Source organism: Toxorhynchites rutilus, chromosome 2, assembly GCF_029784135.1.
Source record: "Toxorhynchites rutilus septentrionalis strain SRP chromosome 2, ASM2978413v1, whole genome shotgun sequence".
NCBI classification, from domain to species: Eukaryota; Metazoa; Arthropoda; class Insecta; order Diptera; family Culicidae; genus Toxorhynchites; species Toxorhynchites rutilus.
In genome coordinates this window covers 139,817,591-139,833,508 of record NC_073745.1, presented here as the reverse complement: position 1 = coordinate 139,833,508, position 15,918 = coordinate 139,817,591, and the positions used below count along the sequence as shown (strand labels likewise).

Sequence of the window (15,918 nt, the reverse complement as noted above, 5' to 3'; positions counted from 1 at the left end):
TATTGTAAATTAAGATAATAAATAAAGCATTTACTTGAAAAACCCAAATTCCCGGTATAGATTTGACAGAATATACGATGTATAAAGCCTGTTTCAGTTATAATTTGGTCGCATAAAGTAAAAGATTTTTCAGCAAAGAAATAACGTACAAAAAAGGAAAGTTTTTATAAGTTTTTAGTGAACTTTTTGTATTCGTTGTATTCGTCAGCTGTTCGGATAGCAAATACGGTTACCAGCAGTATTTTGCAGACAATGATGGGTGGTATCACACAAAATGTTCAAAAAATTCATCCGAACAGTTGACGAATAATGTTCATGAATTTTTAAACTTCATTGAAAAACTTACAAAATGACATCCTTCCCTTTTTTGTACGTTATTTCTATGCTGAGAAATGTCCTACTTTATGCGACCAAATTATAACTGAAACAGGCTTTGAAGAACATCACACAATTTTAGAACAACCTTCTATCATAGAATTTTGTAAAAAAAATATAGGCAGCATTGTTTTGTATTGACGTTATCTGGCGTAATATTTTAGAATTTCAAAAGACAATTCATTTGGCGCTGTTAAAATTATGTGCTGATTAATACTGATGAGAACTATAACTTAAACTTAAAAGAATTAACCATTTGCGTTTCGGTTCAACTTTCAGTTGCGGGGCCGTACTCTACAATATGATTCAGAAGGCACACGTAACGTAAGGTGTTACATTGAGTCTGGGACTGTGGCCCGAGTAATGAACGAATTGTAAGCATGTAAGGGAAGTAATCGTTAGTTCTCGTGAGGATCTTTATAGCGCAAGTGGATAAGATTTCAGAGAATGTGCAAAAGGAAACGACAGCGCTGGAAGAGCGGATTATTGCTCAGAGAAAGTGCAAACCAGACCTTCATATTGCTTTCATTTATCTTCTAAACGGAAACCAAAGTAAATGATAACATTGTTCTACTGTTCATTGGGCAACCTGGCGGTCTCGAGGAGGTTTTTTTTCGAGGAAATAAGTAGACACCCTGATGCCAAACCTAACCATGGGTAGGCTCATTCTCCGACGGCTGATTCACAAACAAACAATTGTAACGATTCAGACTGTCAGTTATTCGTTATTTGTTTTCTTTTGATTCACAGTGCTTCAAACTCCAACTAGTCCAAATTTTATTAGAAAAGTATTCAATAATAATAAAAAAATACCTAAAATGAATTTTATACACTACGAAAACTCCTTCTATTCTTCCATCTCTAACTGGAGATAAATATTTATTACGACACCACAGAACTGCACTGAGGGTATTTTCCTTAGTCATCGGAGAGAAAGCTGAATCTTTATTAAATCTTGGATTCAAATACAACAAATGTGGAGTAGAATAGAGAACAATTTAGCGAAATGAACAAAAAGTAATCGGACGATATTCGGTATTCAGAGACCAAAACTGTATTCGTACCAGCGTTGATTATATTACGATACACCATCCAAAACAACTTATCACGTAACATTTCGAATGTACTCTTCTATCTGTACACTGATATTTAACTACTAGGTGTACTGCAGTTAATTATCTAAAGTGTAACACGCGTTGCCCAATTGTCTGCTGTACAAATTCACTACTTCATCAAATTACGGCACGTTGAAAATCATATGCATTATTGAAGGCTCCGGTCTGCGCGTTCGTCAAACCTGCTGAACTAGAATACACACACAAAAAAACAGCACAAGTTCCCACGCGCCTCAATTCTCTTCGCTAGAATTAATCCATCCAATCAACGCTACGATTACGTGGGTCGTCGATCTAGCAACTTGATTTTTACATCTATTCGGTTTTAATTAACTTATCGGCAACAGACCTCTCGTCTTCACGTCGCTTGTTTGTTACACTTTAATTCATTAAGCCATTCCATCAATACGCTCGCATAACTACCGATAAAATTGTCTGACTTATTTCGACTTTTTTTTATTAGCACCAAATCTCAAATCTCCCGCCACAAACTATCACTCGGGAATTCTTTTGTCGTCTTCACCCTCCCGAGCAGCAGTTTTCATCTGCCACATACACTATCCTCTGGGGCACTAAAAGTAAGCACTCCCTCCCCGTAAGGCACCGCGTGTTGATAGCAATGAGCAACGGAATCCTTTTTTAATCCACAGATTTTTCCAACACCGCTGAACTGTTGGACGGACGGTCGCGAACTGAAAGCTCCCGACTTTCCACCCGAAAGCTAGGCGTGCAACTTTACCGGTCTCATAGGAAAATCCGCAAACAAACAAAACCAGGGGAAGCAAGCAGAACAGTAAGAAACACACCGAACAGTGGCCAGCTGTTGTTTGGGAATTGATTCTCAGGCCCTTGTGCTACCGAGAAATGCCGGGAACTTTGAGACGCCTAAAGCCACAACGTGCGCGCGGGTGACTCCGAACTGGAACTGAATGGGTGGCGAGTTGAAAAACAGTTTTCCTTGTGGGTCGCGTTCCGTTCCAGGCGCCGTTTCGCGAAAGCGCTTCTCTCTCTTTGTGTGTGTGTGTGTGTGTGTGTGTGTGTGTGTGTGTGTATGACCAGGGAGTGAGTAACGGTCGTGTGTGTGTGAGCGTCGCCGCTGTTTTGTGATGGTAAACAACAAGACAACAGGGCAATGCACAAGCGAAAGCTAGACCCCAAACGTTGCATGTGTCGAACACTGGCATAAAGGGTTGCCAGTATAAACGACATTTTCAAGTACATTTCGGAATAATCTGCAAGACAAATGAACACAAAGGGATTTTAAATGAACATTATGCTCAAAAAACATTTGTACACATTTGATACGCTCAAATAACAATTGCTGGAAAGCTTCTGATAGATCTATCATTCGACCATTGGATATTGGCATTTCAACGGCCATTCATTATATAAAATTTCGTTTTTTTGCAATTTTTGAAATGGTGATCCTAAACCGACCCCATGGTCCTGAATTGGCCATGTACTTTTTGCAGCTAATCTACTCCCAATTGCATGGAAATGACATACATTCCGAATTATACAGATAGTGAATGAAAATGACTGACGAGCGGAAAACGAATATTGTTTTGACTTCCGGTTTGTTGGTAATGGCTCTGAATGACCAACAATGATGGATAACCCCTACGCTGTAGCGTAGTAAAGGGGGGGGGGCGGTCCGCCTACGGTGTCTCCCTTAGAGGAGTGACACCCATGACCATGACAAGTATATTATATTGAAAAAAAAACATGATTTTGAATGAAGCAATTCACTATGGGAAAGTCCATGTTATAGAATCTTTCTTGGCTTCATTCCTGTTCTTGTGGTTACGAGGGGGTTACATTCAAAGTACAAGGTTTTGGGCGTTCATAACTCTCTACCAGATGAACGAAGTTTTATGAAAATAACATTGTTCGAAAGATAAAAAAGTTACAAGAGGGTTGTGTCCGAGACACGACCGCATAGTTGACGTAGGATTCCGTTAGGCTATCCGTTGATTTTGGATATGTTTGAAGATTTACATCGTTAAACTCTTTAATAACGATTTGGTGGCCTCCTAAAAAGGGCCGTTTTGTTTGGTTGTTGGGTATTGTTTGTTCACTCCACTAGTGTTTACCGAGTGATGGGGAGAGTCGAGCGAGCCGTCGTCGAGTTCAGACGCATTCTTGTTTGCTCCGTACATAGTTTAATTTAACGGAACTCATTGCGGTTCAACGCGAAAAGACATGATCGAGATTGGTGTCGAAATTGATGACTAGTTTATATGTTAAAGTTGTGTGTGGTGTGAAGTAGTGGTTTTTGTGTGAAACGGCGGTTCGTCTGTATTAATTTGCAAAGCAGCGGTCCAGTTGCGATGACTTCCGTTATGCTGTCGAGCCGGCTGCTCGATGCGTCCGTCAAAGTGAACAGTAGTTTTTTTTCGTAGGCCATTTCTTTTACATTTCGGGCCGTGCTTTTCTCGTGATTTGACAGTGTTCAACCGTGGCCGTGATTTAACAGTGGCTGAACGGAAAAAGAAAATGATTTTGAAAACGTTCTTTCTTCCCTCCATTTTATGTTTCTATACATGTGTGTATGTGATCCAGTGCCAGTGTTCGCTGTCAAACCATGAATTGGTGTGGGTATTTTATTCATTAGTCCAGCCGCTCGAAATGTTACGCTCTCGTGGTTTGCTCTCGTGATCATCACCATGCAATGATGATGGGTATCGTTTAGTGTTACAAACGCAAATCAATTAATTGCGGAAGTTCTATTTTGAATTCTTCATTCAAAAGAAAAAGTGTCAGTAATATTACGAACTGCTATACTCTCTGTGGGTTACAAATGTGCAGTACATAGTCAATTGCTAGTTATTTTTCGTGCAAATGAATTGTGTACATTTATCTCATGAAGCGTGTATGTGGGGCTGTCCACATACCACGTGGACAACTTTAGGGGAGGTAGGGGTTACCAAAATGTCCACGCTTGTCCACGGTGAGGTGTGAGGGGGTTTAAATAATGTCCACGTGGACATGTAAAGTATATTTTTAAGTAAAACTAAAAATTCAATGAGATCTGCTCTATATTTACAAGATATTTTTAACTTTACGCCCACCCTGAATATTCTGTATTCAACAATAAAAAGACTGAGTTGCCTGAGAGTGCTGCCCGGTCAGACATCCACATTCTTTCATATGGCTAGACTTCTTCCCGGAGATGTATATTCTGAAACAAACGCGCATGAACTGGCATCGATCAATTTATTCCAAACGGTAGTAGAGGACCATGTATTTCGTCAGGATAAAAACATAAAGAATGTTGGAATTTTTGTAGTATAAAAATCACGACTCATGTGCAGGTTTCGATTCAGCTTCTGCTCTTGATGACAACACGGCTTCGTATTTATTTTCAGAGAGCTCCCAAGGTTTTCCGAAATTGAAACGAACAACAAATTCTTCCATGAGTGCACGGGCCGTATCTGTGGCGATCTGTTTCTTGCAATGATGTTTTTCTTTATTGAGATATGGTAATTTTTATAATACACTTCTAGAGGGTTGCAAGGATGCAACATTTGCACAACCCGATTGGATTTGACTCAATCAGATGAATGAACGCTATATTGGGCTAATTTGAAGTTCGACCGTATTCCGGAATAAGGGTTTATATTATCGAAAAACATTTGAAAGAACGCACCTCAATCTACGATTCGTTTCATAAACGCAACTAAAATGCATGACTTGACTTGGATGGCATTAACGTTCCCAGTGGAAATTGAGGCTTCTCAACGGTATTACTTGCATCATTTTTATTAGTAGTACTTCGTTCAGATTTCTATGCCGAAGAACAAGCCCTGAATGTATTCTGGAGTGTAAAGCTGTAGAATTCGCGTGACCTCAGTGCAAGTCGAACTCGAACCCCCAGCATGATAATGTGTGACACTAACCACTTGGCCAAGGGAGCACAAAAATACATATTTGTAGCAAATTGTGAAGAGCAAATCATTCACAATAATGTTGAGTTAAAAAAATATTGACCAAGTGAATATAACCCCGAAGCAGGTTGTCTGGGTCTGGTAAGACTAGAAGAAAATCTGCATTATGAGTTTCTACCAAGCAACTAGTCTCGATGAATTCCAATTAGTAACAAGTACTGCTTGCAGCTGAGCGTATTAAAATTAGAGATGAAACACAATATTTGCTATCCGGCCGGATACCGGATGGTGACTTAGTATCCGGCCTGATACCGGATATCAGAAAAAATCAATAATTTCTCATTAACACAAGATAAATAATATTTTTTTTCAAAATTAAATTCATATCAACTCATAACAATAATTCATTAACACTATTACTTTTATTATGAATGTTTGAACCGACCGATTACGCTTTGCTTCGTACACCAGGCCAGCTTCAGAGAACAGTCATTCTTTATAAACACTACTGTAAGGAACTGAAAGATAAACTCTAGCAAATTTTGCCGATTGGGGTACTGCTTAGAGTTTAATGATTACCAAATGTAATCAACGTGATTGTGATCCATTCGAAATGTTTTCCCATAACAGTCGATTTCGTTACCAATGACATTTTTTTTCTTTTCGCTACGATAACTATCATATTCATTTGCCACTTTGTTGAAAGTGTTTCAAAAGGTGTCGTGAGCTTCAGGTTTAATTCAGTTTCGTCTCTTCTGCTTTGTTTGATTTGATTTGTGTCGAAGTAAGTGTACCCTCTCTCAGATTATCATCCCTGAAGACAGTTCCTTTTCTTTTTTGAATGAAAATAATTGATTGTTGTTCTTTGATTATTTGAATTCGTAGTACTTACTCCAACTCAGCTAGTATTAGAATTATTTCAATATATCTACAAAAAATATATAAATAAATAGAAATAGATATAGAAAATAGAAAATCCTTGAGAAAAAAAAGTGGTCAATATCCTTGCAGAAAACTTGATACTCAATTAAAGGATTTTCATTCTATACGGAAAATCGAAGCTTGCCGGATATCCGGTATACAATATCCGGCCAAATTACTATCCGTTTCATCACTAATTAAAATCAGCGATCTAGAACGCTTCAAGGGCGCTTCCTAGACTCCACCTGTCTTACTCACCAGATATTGTATCTTCAGTTTACCAACTGTTAAGATTTCTGTAAGATGAGAAAATATTTCGCAATCCGCGATCATGAATGTAGATGAATAGATTCTGAGACAAATTACGTTCATCTTAGAATTAAAAAAAAAAATGAATGGAAATTGAATTTTCAAAAAAAATTAGAACAATATCTCAAATCGATGACCAATTTTATCGTAATATAGATCAATCAACCACAAAAATCCATTCATGTTTCATCTTTTGTATGCTTGCCAGTACTCTATTTTGTGAACTTCATGTTCCATGTTTATTTGTTTTTTTTTCATTTAATTTTTTCTTCTCTTATTTTATGGCATCCTTAAAACAAATATTATTTTTCACTGGGGTCCATACATTTTTGTTCTTCATGTTTTTTGTCCACTCATTTTGTTTCTAGATGTTTGTTGGTGTCCTTTTTTTGATAATTGGATCCTCAAATAAGAGTATCTTTGAGATGGGGGTGAGTGGAGGACAAAAAAAATAATAATTTTTATTTTCAAAGTGTGTTCAATCCACCAAGCCATTGTCATTATCCCTTCCCAATAACAAAGCACAAAGTTTAATGCAGTCAATACAAATAACGTTTATTCGTTTGAGTGACAATTCGGGTGTGTTGAACGGTCCAAAACTAGCAATACATTACAACATTTAGACGATTTGAACAGCGCGATAATATCAAAATCGATGAATTTAAAACAAATCGTTACTATTAATAAGGCTATCATTTCTATTAACAAAACATGTAATAGAAAATTGAAACAAACTTGAATTTAGATATAAGCGAAACATATAGGATCTTCTTGATTTTCTTCCAGAAACTGGAGAAATGTCCACGTGGACAACAGGGGGAGGAGTATAGGAAATGTCCACGTTTGTCCACGGAGGGGGAGGAGGGTGTCTGTCCCTGTGTAGTATGCTACATTTGGCGAAGGATCGACGCACAGCATGATAACTGGTAACTGGTGCCATAACCGTTTCAGGTCGTATGAAATTGACCATTCCGATAACTCAGCAAATTGCTTTAAAATTCAATTTAATATCTCATTGTAAAAATATTTTGAAGTCCTCGCGAAACTCTTGATTTTTTCTCTTTCTCTTTGATGTATGCTATATAGAAGAGAGGAGAATACGTTCAGTTGATATTTCCGTTTCGTTTTTCCCCATAATGCATTCGTTTTTAATCTAGCAACACCCTACACTCATACTTCTATCCGTTATAACGCAGATCTCAAGATGGCTCTTATTTCTCAGAGAATGTCAACAGATTCGTAAAAGCTGCATAACAGATGAGGCGCTTAGTACTAATTATTCTGAAATAGAATTTTATTATATTTTCTTAATGTTTTTATAATACCATCCTTATCCCACATTAATCAGATATTAGTCCTCTTGTCCATCTTGAAAGTTCACTTTTCTTAAGATTTTGAAGGATATTTCTGGTTTATTTATTTATTTTACTAATTCACAATTATGGGTGACTTTTAGTGAGGTTTATTTTCCGCAATTAAAACGTCATTTCGATAGATTCAGCGCGATGTACTTTTTTAGTTTGAAGATCAGATTCAGATTCAGATTTTATCCAGTAATTTGAATCAAAATTAACAATCAGAAATTTGTGCCTAGGATTAAAAACATTTTATTTACTAAAAAAGGTCATGGTAAATTTGTAGCGAGGTTGTTTTGTTTTTGTAAAGATCTTATTTATTCTTGTTCTAGTAATAGAAGGTATATCGTCAATTTGATATGCGTGGGAGGAGTTTTCTCGATTGCGTTCTAATATTACACAGGGTTACAATGAAAGAATTTCGTGTGATTAGACAATATTCAGTACGATCTATTGCAGAGGATACCTTTTCAGGTCACCCTTTAACATCACCAGCTGCCACGAGAAGTTTTTCATTCTAGAGTTTCTGTTTCATAGAGTAGTTGTAGTTGTTTCTGTTGTTTACTGTTTCCCATTATTCACCTCAGTTCCGATTACATAAAAGAGAAGACCTTTTTAGGTCTTCTGTGATGATAATGATGATGATGATGATGATGGTCCCGCCTCCTTCCCCTACAGAGATTTGAGCAAGACGAGTTATCTAAAAGATTTTTTTTTCTCAGCATTGAAATCAGTTTAGCAAAAAAAAACGAACTGATTTTATTTACAGATATAAGTTCAAAAAAAAATTTCAATGTCCAAAGACAAGCCAATACTCAGTCTTGTCCGCCACAGAGCCGATACGGTTCCGACAAGGCCCTTGCAGCCAAATGGTCCACCAAGACACAAGTCCAACCGCCAGCCTTGTTTTGGATTGACTTGAATATCCCCATCCAGAGAAATCGAGAAATTTTCCTTCACGAAAAATTTCTAGACCGGCCCTTACAAAACTTTTAAATTTTTATCCTTCATATCTGCAACACGCGCGCGACGCTCAAACTTTTGTAGACTACTTTTATTTTTTTTCAACTACTACAATATAAAAAAAATCAAAATAAAAATAAAAATAGTCCATCATCACCAAGATCATGACAGACATAATAGAGATTAATACAAAATAGAGAAAAAAAATAATGTAAAAAAAATTAAATCGTCTCCACATTATAATCCGTTCAATAGAAACTTCGTCAGATACAATATTCAATGAAAAAAGTTAAATAAAAAAGACTGCATAAAACTTTTCACATAAATTATCCGTTCGTATAAAACTTCGTCATTTAAAAGTTTCGTCATAAAGTAAAAGGAAAATCATTCAGATGTTATGAAAACACAGCTTTCACGTGTGAAACACAGCTTCTCTTAAACTCTGCTAATGTTGTTGCACGTTTAATATGTCTTGGCATCGAGTTGAAAACATTAATTCCGTTGAAATATAACGAATTTTGTGAAGCACATGTCAAGAAATGGGGTGTTCTTAATTCTTTCGCGTTTCTAGTGTTATAACTATGAAAGTCACTTCCCCTTTCAACTCGATCACACAAATATCGAGGTAGCAAACCGTTAATTACTTTAAAAATGAACACCATAGTTAAATAAACAATTCTTTGCTTCACGGATAACCATTGCAAAGCGTCCAGCATCAAAGATGAGGAAATGAACCTATTACATTTTAGTATTAATCGCATTATTTTATTCTGCAAACGCTGTAATCTCGATATTTGTGTTCCATTGGCTAGAAATAGAATGGATGAACAAAAGTCCAAATGAGGAGAGATGATTGATTTGTATAGCTGTATTTTGCTGCAAATAGTTAAATCATTTTTCAATCGGCATAAGATTCCATACTTCTTGGCAATTTTCTTGATGACATTGTCAATGTGAGTGTTGAACTTAAGTTTGTCATCAATAATCACGCCAAGATATTTAATCTCCCGAACGCGGTCAATAGTCTCATAATCAATAACAATACAGACGTTTTCATTTATTCGATTTCGCGAGATTATCATGTATTTTGTTTTACTTATGTTCAATTTCAATTGCTTATACTTCAACCATCTACTTAGAAAACGCAAATCTTCATTCAGGTGCAAAACGGCCTGATATACATCTTTAGCTGCAATGAATAACACAGTGTCATCTGCGAAAAGATTAATATCGCAAAATCGTAAGACTCTCCGCATGTCATTGATATAAATAATAAATAAAAGAGGCCCTAATACACTGCCCTCAGGTACTCCAAGATTATTCTCTAAAGGACTAGAAATGAAATCGCTGAAAGCAGTCCGTTGAGTTCTGCCATACAAATAGCTTTCGAACCATTTAAATGCAGTACTCGTAATTCCAAAGCGCTTAATCGTGTTCAACAACAAGGGCCTAGAAATTGTCTCGAAAGCGCGTTTTAGATCCAAGAAAACAGCAACAATGGTTTCTTTATCTTCTAATTGTTCATTCCATTTTGCTAATACCAAGTTCAATGCGGTTTCACAGGAATGACCATCCCGATATCCCGATTGTTCTGGTATCAGCAAAGAGTTCCAATCTAAATATTCCAACAGCTGGCCTTTAACAACAAGTTCTAATATTTTCTCTAAGGTGTGCAACATGTTGATGGGACGAAACTCCTCGGCTTTTATCGTTCCAGCAACCTTTTGGATCGGAACAACTAAAGATTCTTTCCACACTTGAGGCACATGCCCAGTTTGCAATGAAGTATTTATAAGGTCCAGCAAGATGTGAGAAATGATATGGAAGCAGTCTTGAACAACTCTAGCATTAACATTGTCTACTCCAGCCGTTTTTTCTGATGAAAAGCAAATAGTTTTCATCTGACCTAATGTAATTGGGTGGAAATCTACAAATCAACAATTAATATTACCCGGCTGTTTTATTTCATCGGGTTCATCCACCAATTCAATAGATTGTTTGATCAATGAAACACTATCGACAAAATAATCGTTAAACTTAGATGCTATTACTTGCTCGGATTGTTCTAATGTGCCATTAAAGGTTATGGACCGCGGTTTGCAATTACTTGGCTTCAATAAAGATTTTAAAATATTAAAGTCACCAGCCAGTATATTTAGTTTACTAGAATCAATGAACATTTCGAGCCAGGTTTCTAACTTTTCAACGAAACGTTGGTCACTAGAGCTGGGAGAGTGATATAAAACACCATAATTACCCATCTTCATACCACGTGCAACTGTTATGCCTAAGAACCAGTTTCCATCAATCATTTCGTTGAGGCGAAGATTGAATTGTACAGATTCTCTTACATAAATAGCAACACCGCCAGTATGTCTAGAATGTGATAAACGAGCAGCAACATTATATCCCGGAATACTATATTGATCAAATGATTCAATTTCAACAATGTGGGTTTCTGATAATAAAACTAAAAGTGGACGCTTTTCCTCAACAATCTGACGTAATGCTACGTAGTTTGTCGACAACCCCGCGATATTTAAATACAGTACATGAAATTGATCCACAATTCTTCTGGAACATGGTTGCTATTTATTGAAATGCAAGCTGCTTTTTTTCAAATTGTATAGTCTTTTATAAACCGAGCATTCAGAGCTAAAAGCGGCATGGTTAGCGTACAGGTTCATTTTGCGTTCTTTATTCATTTTTAAACAATTAACGCATTTCAATACAGTTGACTTGCACTCGGATGTTTGGTGTTTTTGACTACACCAAGAGCACGTATCGCAAATATTGCATACTTTGCTCTTATGACCAAATTCTCCACATTTGAAGCATCTTAACACATTTATCGCGGGAACTACGGAGCACCGATCAAACCCTACATTTACTTTTTTTGCACGCAACATACCATTACATGTGTCAACATCTACTTCAATAACAGAACTATACTTGTTATATGTGAAGCGTGGATTCTCGAACGTGTTTATAACTTTTACATCTTTTATCTTTTACATATCTATCGTGATTTTGACTTTTTAAATAGTCAACGAAGATATCGGAGGAATACTGGTCGCTCATGCCCACAATTTTCAATCTTGGAACCGATATGGGAACAACAGCACTATATTTCTCACCCAGATTATTTTCAATATCATTCTTCACATCGTTTAAATTTGCTCCAGTTGCACACTCAACAATGATGGAGCCATCTCTACTATTTCTGAAATTGCTTATTTTGTGTGTTCTTGGATCTAATTTAAATGCGTACGAGTTTCTTCGCAAGCTTGCTTGGACTCCTTAGGTTTTATCACAATGACCGGAGGAGCCTTACGATTACCTTACTTATTAATATTACCCGTTGCATAACTTTTCTCAGCAATATTAGAACTTTTAACAATATCCGCAAAACTTATTTTATCTTGAAAGACATCATCGTTATCACTATTTTGAACTTTACGTTTCTTTCGTTTTTGATTCATCTGTTGCGAACCTGTAGAAATAATACTAGGTTCGTTAGAATCATTCATTGCAGCTAAATTCTGTTGCGTATTAATTGATAAAACAGAACTAGTCATTGATTCAAATTTCTCACAAATTAATTTTCCAAGAGACTCATTCACATGTTGTCTCAATTCTTCCATACCGCACTTTAACGCGCTGTCTAACTGAGCAGTGACGTGATCTCGCATGTCTGTAAGCGAGTCAGAAAGTGAAGATAGTTTCATCACTTCTTTCTCTATCTTCCGCGCATCCGAGATCAGATCACTCTGCTCACCACAACTCTGGTCTGCTAGACATTCATTGCACTTGAATAAAACATTAACATTTTCTGTGATAAGCTTTGCCAGCGCTTTAGTGAGAGGTGTACATTTGTAATGAAATACACCGGTACACCTTCCACTGCAGCAAACAGGCAGATCACTTATCACAATCCCCAATTTACAGGCAGAACATTCCATAGCCATCATTACCAATACATCATTACTGTCGCTACGGAATGCCTTCGATTCTCGAATTTTCGTTTCGTCGAGTGGTCGATAGCTCGCGTTCACATAATCACATCACTTACCTCAGTGAATCCTGATTCTTACCTCTCCCACTAACAACTATCCCTCCCATGATAGACGCTAGGGAACCACGCTATAGAGGCGACCCTTCTAGCCTTCGGGCGGCGAATATCATACTAACATTCCTTCCCTTCCCCTGGTGACTGTAAGGACGTGGCCGGCGTCATTATTGACCATTTAAAGCTCGAATCACCGAAAATTGCACAACGAGAATGATTTGCTAGGTTAATCACGGAGAGCAACTACGAATTGTACAGTCTACCCAAGCTCAAGCTCAAGCTCAAGCTCCACCAGTGATGATGACCGATGATGGTAAACAGTCGTTGGATGGTGCGTATCAGATAAAAGATACCGAAGTGGAACGAGATATGACGAAAACCACCCTCTGTGATCCTAGACGAAATGTGTTATGTATAGAATAATTACCAATACCACACACAATTTTTCTAATCAGTAAAACATGTTACTTTAATATAGAGAAAACATAATTGAAATGGAAAAGGTAATTTTCTTTTATAATTTTTACTTTATGAGTGTTTATTCAACCTAATGCGAATTTTAATTGGACTAACAACACCTAATACTATATGTAAAGCAATCACTTTCTCTAATATTTCTTCACTTTTCCAACTTTTCTCGTCGTATAAACTTTCCTTGGGTGAAAATGAACAAAACAGACAGCTTAAACCAAACGGCCCGTTCTCGAGCGGGAACACACCTTGGTTTTTATTTATGAAAATTGAAATAAATCGTTTTATATATCAAGTCATTTTTAACACAACTGCTACCATATCCAATTTTACACTTACGCTTGTGTTTAATTTTTCACAATACACGATCGGTCATTGATATGAAATTTCTCGAAATAATCAACTTTAAGGTTCAAATTTAAATTAAATTTGCTAGAATTAATCGTATCACTCATCTTACTTGCAATATAAAAATGCCCCCGACTTTCATATATTTGCAAGCCGATTACCCCCGGGCACCTTGGTTTTAATGTTTCTGTTAGGGAACACACTTCGGTAGGAACAAAAGTTCCCCTTACTTTCATGTATTTGCAATGTCGATTTCCCCCAGGCAGCTTGGTTTTGATGTCTCTGTTTGGGAATACATTTCGGTAGGAACAAAAATTCCCTTTACTCTCATGTATTTGCAATGCCGATTTTCCCCAGGCAACTTGGTTTTGATGTCTCTGTTAGGGAACACATTTCAGTGGGAGCAAAAGTTCCTTATCAGAAGTGGGTATTTCTGTTCGGATAGGGGTTGAGATTTTTCAATTGTTCGATAGATAGTATCATTATATATATTATTATGGAGTGCCGAAATCGATTGACGCAAAAATTTCGTCAATCCATCATGAAGGATTCTAGGATTCATCTTTCGCGTTACGAAAGATTTCAGGAACATACATTGTTTAATGTCTCTATATTGTGCGTTGGTCCGCTCAACCCTCGAGTATGCTTGTGTGGTATGGTCGCCTTATTATCAAAATGGCGTTCAGGCGAATCGAAGCGATTCAACGCAAATTCGTTCGTTTTGCTCTGCGAAATTTGCCTTGGAACAATCCTTCAAATCTTCCAAATTATGAAGATCGCTCTAATTTAATTGGACTAGACTCACTAAATCTACGTAGAGACGTCGCTAAAGCGATATTCGTATCAGACCTGATCCTCTCAAACATCGACTGTTCTACTCTTCTCCAATTAATTAATTTTAATATAAGGACACGAACTTTGCGCTCTCATAAATTCATTTGTGTCCCCTCTTCACGCACTAATTACGGGTATAATGAACCCGTTTCAAGTATGTGCCGAGTTTTCAACCGCTCGTACACTTAGTACGATTTTAACTTGACCCGTTCACATCTGAAAAGGATTTTTTCTGATGCCCTTAGATATTAGGTAGAATTTAAGTTAGATTTAAGTATATCATTAGGGCACTCTTGTTCAGGCCTTTTGATAACAAATAAATAAACAAATAAACAAATAAACAAATGAAATGACAGAGCAATAAGCGTTAGAAATTGGACAATTTTCAAGATGTGCTTGATTTTCGATTTTCAATTTGTACCCCAATATGTTCCCGAAAAACGTAATCCTACGTCAAAACTGCTTCGAAAGCAAACTATTGAAACCATTATAAATAGTGATAGCTTCATGAAATTTCATTTCAGTCTCGATTGGTCTGCGGTATCAACGGTATCAACATGATGTATGATGCGTCGGCTGCCCAACTTCTGTCCGTTTCTCTTTTGCTTATGAACAGAGATGCCAACCTTCCTGATTTTTCAGGAAGGTTGCCAGACTTTTTAGGACGCACCCTGATATCCTGACGAACACTCAATTTATCCTGGTTTTTCTGAAATGATACTGATTTTTCCTGATTTTTGTACTCTTTACATTATACGTAATAAATATACTAGTTTCCATGCCAAAGTTTTCTGTTATGATAGTCCTCCGATTCGCACTTACATTAAGTTAAACTGTGTATATAACTTTTATTTATCTCTACCTTCAATTGTTTTGTGGCTTCCCAAAACAGTGCTAGAAAATTTCATGAAACCAGATTGTCTGACGGATTCATGAAATTACAACGAGATTATGTTTGAGGAACAACATTGCTTTATTGAGGATAATGTGTATGTAGATGTATCCCCAGAGTTATTAATGTAGGAATACGTTTCTAAGTAGAATAAACTTTAATGATGGGATTATGGTAAATATATCTATAACCGTACTAAATATAATAAAAATTAGGAAAAATTCAACAAGTTTTCCTTTGCTGATATGCTTTTCTCTTTGTTGAGTAAAGATTTATTCCAAAGCATGGATGATCCAGTGAAAATTTGAATATTGATTTCTCTGCGATTGACTGTAGTGATGCTGTAGGTTTTTCGGAAAAAATATAAAAGATCAAAAAA

The 15,918-nt window shown here is 36.7% G+C and overlaps 2 protein-coding genes across 10 annotated transcripts in view; one reads left to right on the top strand and one right to left on the bottom strand.

Annotated features, from left to right (window-relative positions):
* The window catches only part of LOC129764948 (glycine receptor subunit alphaZ1), a 131,095-nt gene extending 128,696 nt beyond the window's left edge, over positions 1 to 2,399 (bottom strand). For 3 of the 8 annotated variants that reach the window (XM_055764623.1, XM_055764626.1, XM_055764630.1), the window contains exon 1: positions 1,840 to 2,214. The gene's annotated coding sequence lies outside the window, so the exon portion shown is untranslated. The other 5 variants (XM_055764624.1, XM_055764629.1, XM_055764622.1 and 2 more) reach the window with 4 other exon arrangements.
* LOC129764953 (elongation of very long chain fatty acids protein 4-like) overlaps positions 1 to 15,918 on the top strand; it is a 176,354-nt gene that overhangs the window by 84,973 nt on the left and 75,463 nt on the right. The window lies entirely within an intron of this gene.